General features: G+C 46.9%; 1 pseudogene; it reads right to left on the reverse strand.

Moving 5' to 3' along the window:
• Positions 1-2: 2 nt before the first annotated feature.
• LOC146184471 (formin-2-like) lies at positions 3-3,590 on the reverse strand (annotated as a pseudogene).
• Positions 3,591-9,040: the final 5,450 nt, after the last annotated feature.

A 9,040-nucleotide genomic window follows, 5' to 3' on the forward strand; every position in this document is an offset into this window, starting at 1 on the left:
TTTCAGTTGAGAGCAATACTGATATTTACGACGCTTGCCAGGTCAATAATTGCCTCCTGCAGGTCCTTCACCTTCTTCCTTGCTGCTTCAAAATCGAGCTTGATCTTGCGCTGCACCTCTTTCTTCCAGATGTTCTTGAAGTCGTTGCAGAAGGGCACCCACGGTGCAAAGAACTCCTTGGGCCACTCGGACTCGTTCTTGGACTTTGGCTGCATTGGCTGCAGACTGAAGTACTCCTTGGTCTCCAGGAATTTTAGCCGGCATTCCTCAAGGTTCTCCTCCTGCTCCTTGTGCTCGTTGTAAGCCTTCTTGAGGAAAATGTTCATCTGCTCCTTGAAGGGTTCCTGGTGTTCGGCGTCGGAGTTTGCCAGCACTTTTTGTACCTTCGTCTCGCAACCTTCGACCTGGGAGTGAAGCTTCTTAAGATCTGCCCTGATGTCATCGAAACTGACTAACCCAGCCCGCTCCATGTCGCTCGGCTCAGGCAGAGGAAATTTCAACTTCTCCCGGGTGATGTCCGCTCTCTCTTGGAACTTGCTTATATAGACTCTGACAATGTAGTGAAGAAGAGTTAAAGAGTTGTCCTTGCTCTTGACGTCCTTCAGCTTGGCCAAGATCTCGAGGCCAAAGCCATCAGCCTGTCCACGACTCCTATTCCCTCCGTTCATGTAGTTACCGAGAGCCAATATAAGACCCAGAATGTTGTGGACCTCCTCGTTGTGCAGCAGCGTCTCGCATGTCATTTTGAGGTTGTTGAGCTTGTGTTCCACACTACTGATGGATTCTGTGTACGTCGACTGGAAGATAATGCAACCCACACGGTCGGCATACTCGGGGATGCGAGACAGATCCAGCAGAAAGCGCTCTGGCTTGTCCAAGGGAATGTCGGGCTTCAGGGCCAGATGGTCTTGGATCAAATTGAGCTCCTCACTCGTGGGGCGAATTTCGTACAGAACTTGCAGAGTTTCCAGGCTTACAATCGATGTGTCAAAGTTGTAGATAGCATTTTCGACGTCTGAGATTTCAAGGCGAAGGCTCGATATGAGAATGCCTACATTTTGTGACCGCTTCTGGACAAGGAGCTTCGCCACCTCTTTCCCTTTCTTCTGGTTGGTTTTCGTTTTGGCAGTTGGCTTCTTCTCCTGGATCTGTCTTGAGAACAGGTTAGCAAACTCAGCCCAGTCTGTAGGAGGAGTCTCCTCCAGACACTCCCACAATGTTTTGTGGTCTTTTTCCTTCTCGGGAGCTTTCTCTGGCTGCTGTGCGGGCACGTGAATTCTCGCCCAGTATAGGGGCTTCATTAGTGCCTTGGGGTTCACGGGTTGCTTGCGGGCTATGGCATATGCGCTGTGCCAGCCGCCCACAGGGGGCGCTGGCAGCGGTGCAGGCCCCATTCCTGGTGGGGGAGGAGGTGGTGGAGCTGGCATGCCATGGACAGGCGCCATCAGCGGTGGTGGGGGCAGAGGAGGGGGCATGGAGGACATGCCTGGGAAAGGCCGTGGAGGTGGTGGTGGTGGTGGGGGCGCCATGCCCATGGGAGGAGGGGGTGGAGGAGGAGGAGGCGGGGGTGCGGCCCCACCCAGAATGGATGGCGGAGGAGGAGGTGGAGAGGGAGGAGGAGGGGGTGCAGCCCCACCCAGAAAGGATGAAGGAGGAGGAGGTGGAGGAGGCGGTGGAGTGCAAGGAAAGGATGATGGTGGTGGTGGCGGAGAGGGAGGAGGCGGGGGCTGCACAGCAGCAGGGCTGGTCACAGAGACTGAAGTTGGACTAGGTTCTTTGCTAGTGGGCACTTCGTCTGTCTGGCACTCCCGGTGACAGGTGTCGACCTGCGCCTGAGACTTGCGTTGAGCGCTCCACCTCGTCCGTCTGAACCATGCCCACAGCAAACCTCCACTGCGCCTGCACCCCTTTTTCGCAGGTTGCAATTGCGGCACTCTGTGCCTCGCATGACCGCAGGCACACGAGGGTGGTCTGGACTTCCCAAGACCGCTGTGGTACAGCTTGCAACACGGGGGCCCGTCGGGGCACCGCGACTGCCTGAGGTGCATCCAGATCACGAGCCTTTCGGGCCAGTTCCTCAATGCCAGCCAGAGTTTTGTACTTGTCAATCTGCTGCTCCAGGCGAACAACCTGGCCTTCGTAGTCAGTCGGTTTCGCAGCTTGCTCACCGCGCAGCGAGAAGAAGGCTAGCTCGTGTTCTTTCTGCAGTTTCTCCAGCTGCGAATTTCAAAAAAGGCTGTTTTTAAAAATAAATAACAAATCGCTGGATTTTTTTCCGATGAGTTTTACTTTGAACGAATGCTCGGAAGCATTTGTTCTGCACATTGAAAACATTTGTCAGTGACCTTTCTAGCCGTTTCATGCCTAACACTGAGGGGGCGGAGCGGCCGAATAGATGCACCCAGTGAGGGAGTAAGACCGTGAGAGAGGGACGTGTCTGTTGAGGGCGTGGCGACCGTCACTGGGCAGCGTTGCACAATGTGTGTTACTCCGGAGTATAGTTCACTATACTCCGGAGTGAGCAGTCGTGTGTCGCTCACGCGTCCTCAACTTCGGCATCTCCCTTCACATCAGTTACTCCCCAGCGTTCACAGATAGCAGAGGTTCACGCGTAGTGCTCCCTGGATCTCGGCTCCGAGCTGCTCGCTGCGTCGTGAAGAAGCTTAACCCTTTAACTGGCAAGACCAGATAAAGCGATGCCATAATTTTTTCCTTCGTTTGTATTAGTTTTTGTTAGTCTAAATGTGCATCCAAAAAAATGGGAATGCGTTTGAAAAAGGATGTCAAAAAATACAGTACGTCAACAATTTTGTTGATCTGCCAAGATAAGGAGCACAAAGCTGGCGCACTGACATGAGTCAGTCATGTCCTATTTGAGCTGTAATTGAAGAAAACAGTTGTTGCCGCTTTTCAGGCGCAAAAAGACGTGCACATTTGGTGGACTTGAAGCCTGACACACTTTTATGGCAGAGAGCACAGCGCCCTCTGACCTCCTGTGTTGACTACGATTTCCATAAAACACCGTTGTTTCCATGGCTCCAGGAAGATAAGTACGTTACTTGCTGGCAAGAACCAAAAAAAAATGAAGTGATGAAAAGCTAACGTTCCGCGAAGCTTATTTCACCTTTATATGAACACGAGTACTCAGATTCCTGCCATAAACTGCCCCCCCCCCCAAAAAAAAAAAAAAAAAAAGAAAAGTGACCTTGAGCACCTCACACACAAGCGGCAACGCAAAGGTAGTTCTAAACAAAGTTTTCTGTGTTCATTTACATGTCCAGTATCACATTCAAACCAATTGTGGAAATAAAAACAAACAGCCGACTGCACATCATTGGCGGTAAATTTTTACCTTATTCTGGCAGCTCGACAATTTTGTAGTCTATTTATTTCGTCCGGCACTGCCGCTTCTGCTGCGAAATAGGTGATACTATTCTGCACGGGCCACGTTTAGAGACGCCTCTACAAAGAAATAAAATTGTCGCCACCCTTAACTTCGGATATCGGCATCTGCTGAGGCCAGAACTCTGCCAACGTGGCGCGCGCGAAGAAGACGACGACGACGGCACTTTGAGGTTGAACACGGTCATTACGGCCATCTATTGACGACTCATACATCTTTATTTCAGAGGCTACTTTATAAAAATGCTAAATTTGGAGGAACACGTTCTAAATTTTAGGGAGAGGCATTTTGTGGCCGCCTAGAGTGGGTCAACAATATTGTTGATCTGCTGGTTAAAGGGTTAACTGAGCTCACCTCCGAGCCTCAACTGGAGCTCACCTTCAAGCGCGCTTCCCCCTCTCTCTCTCTCTCTCCCCCACTAATCCCACCATCAGACCTTTCGGAAGGACATTGTAAAGAAATACGTTGTGCCTGTAATAATAATAATAATAATAATTATTATTATTATTATTATTATAATAACAACAATAATAATAATAATAATAACGGCTCACTGGAAGGGAAGGGCACAGTATTTGTCACACTTGCTCTGTCGACACCTGACCCGCGCTGTAAGGGAAGGGAGGCAAGGGCGAATGAAAGTAAATAGAGAGAAAGAAGAGCCGTAGTGCAAGGCTGCGGAGTAATTTCGATCACCTGGGGATCTTTACCATGCGCAGACATCGCACAGCCCCGAGATTCCTCTTCGATCGCCTCTATCAAAACGCAGCCGTCGTGGTCGGGATCGAACTCAGGTACTCCGGCACAATAGTCGGGCCTCTTACCACTGCACCACCGCGGCGGGGCTGCCTGTTTTCGCTCATTTCTGAAGACGGTGCAGGAAAAGTTCAGGACACGGCTGGACTGCGCGTTTGCTTCGCGTAGCAGTGGATGACGCCTGCCCGTCTGGCACTGCGGTGCAGGTTTGATGGGCTGAAGTACAACGGTTACGAATAAAGTGGGAACGTCATTCTACTAATTAAATGGCGCAAGAACCTCATAACAAAGTGTAAAATGCATGAAAAGTACAGCAGGGATAAGGAGCGTTACGCACCTACTTCGCATTTGATTAAATATGCAAATCTGCAGTATTTTGTTTCTATTCCTTGTACAGTTATCGCCTTCAGCTCTTGCCGCAGCTCAATAGGTCCTGGATATATCAGCAGATGATGTGGCCTCCACAATCATTTTTATTTTTCACACTCATTTAGAGCAATCCAGCAACAAGAATGTTTATGTGTAGACCTTCACCATTATGTGTGATATTTAAACAAAATTGCTTGAAACAATCAGACTTAAGCTCTGATGAAAGAGTTTGTTTTCAGCCTATCGCCAGTTTGAAATTAAAAACAGTTGACAGTAGCATGCGGACATAAAATGCACCATTATGTGAAAGAACACCTAACATGCATATACATAAACACACCCTCTTATCTCCGACCTATGAAGATCAGGAAACAGGCCTATGAAAGGTCGCTCTTCATGGCCTAGTCAGTGGATTCTGTTACTCGCAACTATGTTCCAATGGTTAAAATTATAATAAAATTTTTGGATGCTTCTACTTCTTTCTGGGAGTAAAATATAATTTTTAAATGAAAATTAGAAAGCGCTCAAGTTTTACCTTAAGAGCAGATGTGAGGCGACATTACACCATGTTTCATTACGAAATCTTTTTGTTTCTTTTCTTGTTTAGGTAAAATTTATTTCAAAAACGTTATTGCTGTAACATCAGTGCACATCTAAAACACAGGTTAATAAGCCATAGGCAGCAAAAGCGCTCTCTACATGCAGCTCTAACTTGCGCGGCACCAAGGACCCTATGTGGAGGCACCTATCTCTTTTGTATCCAAAGCTACAACTGGATAGTCAGCGGCGAATTTCACGTAATCGTCGCTAGTCACTACAACGCATGTACACGCCATAAACATGTCAGCGAGTTTCCCTGGGCTTCAAAAGATGAGGAGAAGGGAAGAATAATGAGCGAGGAGAAGAAGACTCTAGTAAACAGGAGCAAGAAGTCTCGGAAGACGCCTAGAACACGAGCTATCCCCGATCCCACTATAGGTTTTGCAGCCAGTGCATCGGGACTCAATTATCAGACCCTGGTGCAGTCTGCTTTCCGGCAGAGAGCACTATATGCATTTCTTGTGGTGTGATTAAACTATTATACGCTTCATTTACACTGCCACTTCTGGAAAGTTTATTTCTTCAGCAATATTTTTATACTTTAAGAAAATGTTCGCGTATTGATGTGCTAAAATGTATTTGAAATATATTGTATTCATTTCCAAATCTGTGCTGTCTTACTCCCTGTATCCTGTCGAAAGTGCGCGCTTTCTTTAGTGATGATGTATCAACCGACCCGGCTACTCTCCTTGATATCTTTAGTATCCCGTCGTTGCATCCATTCTCCTGAATGTATAGCATTAGGATTCGTATTTGGTTAACCTTTGGTACGGACATTCCTTCCACATTCATATCGATTTCTCCGATTTCTCGCACCTCAATGATTTTGCGTTGACGACTAGAAGTTACGATTTCTACGGTGACCATGAATGCCCCCTACTAGCCGCGTAGTCCGCTACAGTGTCTGCCGCTGCCTGCAGCTGTCTCTCAATGCTCGCATTAGACCCCTGGTTTTTCCAGAGATTGGTGTCGTACGCGTACATGCTAAATTTGAGCCCCTCGATGTTACTCAGCGCTTTTGGGAGACCCCTTATCGCCACGTTGTAGAAGAATTGGGAAAGAAGCGACCCTGCGGTATGCCCCTACTTCCTAGCTGCAATATGGGAGACTCAATATCTTGGAAACTAACGCAGGCTGTTCTATCTCTTAGGAAGTCTCTTATGTAGTCATATATTCTGGATCCCACTCCGATCTCCTAGAGACAACTGAGAATAGCTTCTTGCCTGACGTTGTCGAAGGCTTTTGTTAGGTCTAGTCCCATGTGTACTTTGACGTTCCCAGATCGTTAGTCTAATATTTCGTGTTTTAGTCACAGTATCACGTCCTCTGCGCCAAGCCTGGCCGGAAAACATCCATCTCGTCCGCCCATAGGTTGGTTTGCTTCATGAAACACGCAAGTCTCGTTTGTGCCATGTGCTCCATAAATTTCCCAACACGCAAGGTTAAGGAATGGGTATACGTTTTTCCCGTTTTAGGGGCTTGCTCGGTTTTGGGTTTACGATTACGTTTGCCGCTTTCCATCGATTTCATTCCCACAGAAAGGCTCTTCAGTGCAAGAAAATCAGGCGATAGAAAGGTTTGGAAATGCAAACCTCCCCCGTTAGCATGGCTCTCCAAGCGCAGTTAAAACGACTAACTCTGTTCCTCTGGGTCAAAAATACAAGACCACCAGATCTCCACATTACTCATATCTCGTAATGGTGGTTTGTAAATGCGGCACAAGTGCCAAATTGTGTCCAGCATAATTGTATAGTCAAAATACCGTCGCTAACGCAAAGCTAAATCATGATTGGGCCAATCGGGCGCGAACCTTGACACCCTCCGCAAAGGAAGACCACACTCCTTCCCAGACACAAAAGCAGTCAAGAATTATACCTAAAATGCTCATTCCTTCAAACAGAAAAAAAATTATTCGGGTATGCGCTTTTGCGTGAACTCTATGAGAAGCAGCTGCTTTTAGAGGTATTCTCAGAAACCTCCGGCTGAGGTATACATCCTGGACATAAAAGTTTTTAAGCTAACTCTTCTGGAACGTACAGCATGATGCCATCAAAATATGCTGTGATACGCACACTGCCGCAGCCTGGCATCAGCAGTCCTTGGAGATCTACAGCCACGAAGAAAGGCTTTAAAGGCTGCAATGCCAGGACAAAGGCAGAGGAGGGCAGAGTGGGAAACCAAGACGAATGGCGAGTGTTAAAAATCGGCCTTCGCGCGGCCATCAAAAGAAAATATGCTGCGAATTGTTCTATAAATCGCCTTTATTTAATCGCTGAACAGACTTCATGCTAGAAATTGTTCACACTGTTGTTTTACATCAAGTTACATGATGTTAGAGGTAGTTACGCCTTTCGATGTTCTGGTAATATTTGCAAACATTACGTGAGCGCGATGACCAAAGTAAGGAAAATTTTCGAACCGACTGAGCATGCTTACAATTAGTACACAAATCATTTATAACAGTAATTACAATTACAAATAATGAATAGCGAGAATTCAAGACAGCATTATGCACACGTGTCAGGGTGTTGAGCCCTGATATGCCCAGTGTAGAATCGAACCCGCATCCAGGGGGTTTCTAGCCGTCATATACATAACTATTCCTACGTAGGCAGCGTGCGGACACGTGACTGTGCTTCCATGAGCGCTAAACAAATATAGGAACTTCAGCAAATGTGTGTGGGTAGCCTGCGTTGACCTAGATGACGTTTTCGCAGTTAGAGCACAGCTTTCTGTAGCAGGTGCCTTCAAATATTACATTGGGGACATTGGGGGGGGGGGTAGTAGGCATGAATGCCAGTCGTTCAGCCCCATCTCGTCTGATATGAGCGAAATCAGTAAAGCTTATGCGGCCTCATATGCACTTAAAGGTGGCTTTCCCATAAAGTGATCTCATAAAAGCTGCACCTGCCTCAAGTAACCTACAAGAAAGTGACTTGGATAGCATGCAGGCACGCAAGACTTTTTTTTCTTCCGCCACGGTCCCAGTTTTGCCCAGGCAATCTAATGAGGATGGCTTCATTTCTACTGCATCAGTTCTTTTCCACAGTGACCCCATCTTTACTGGATCTGCTGTCAGTTATCTCACAAGGAACCATTATTCTGAGTGTGTGCTTATTTGGTCGGCATTAGTCCGAGCAACCACCATATCGAATCCGTGGTTCATAAATAGAGCAGTGCCAAATAGTTCTTGCGTAGTAGAGTCCTGTTAGGGACTAATGCAGGTATTGCAACGATTGCCCAAATTCTAAATGCCCTCACAAAACCACAACAGGTCCCCTGTCTGCATCGAGTTATGTACGCCGCGAGTCCCCATATTGCTAGTGTCAGAATGGTCAAGGACATGAGTGCTGACTCAAGGTAAGCGAGACCTGTCCCTGCAAAAATAAGCACTAAAGCATATATAGCTGCCGCTTCAAGGCCGCTGCCTGTGCTACAGTGGTCACAGCGGGCTGAACACAGTGCATTGCCTGAGTATTATCTGCATGCAATTTTGCATCCCTTATTTGTGTTATATGTGCCCTAAATTATTATTACGGCCGATTTGTGCAACAGTTGGAAGCTTCTATATATTATAACGAAATTTCATTCGCCTTGATTATTGCGACCTTGTAAACTTTTCTGAAATGAGCGGTAATTACTCACACCTAATTGTTAATATATGAGAGGCTAGTTTAGGGAGCCTACTAATTTCCGTAGTGTAGTATAAATAGAACTATAGTTCTATTTAGTACACACAAGATAAGAGGTTGAACTAGGCATACGTGCTCTCCCGTGTGTTTGTTGTATCCATGTTTTTAATAAGTGTTCTTTACAGACATGCTAAGTTCACCTACCATAATATCAATGCTGTTAAGATCGTGTGGCCGATATTATGTGCGAGCAAATTGGCTTGCACCAATAATTCGAGTC

Source organism: Amblyomma maculatum, chromosome 7, assembly GCF_055883805.1.
Source record: "Amblyomma maculatum isolate TAMU_Amacu chromosome 7, ASM5588380v1, whole genome shotgun sequence".
In the NCBI taxonomy this organism is placed as follows: domain Eukaryota; kingdom Metazoa; phylum Arthropoda; class Arachnida; order Ixodida; family Ixodidae; genus Amblyomma; species Amblyomma maculatum.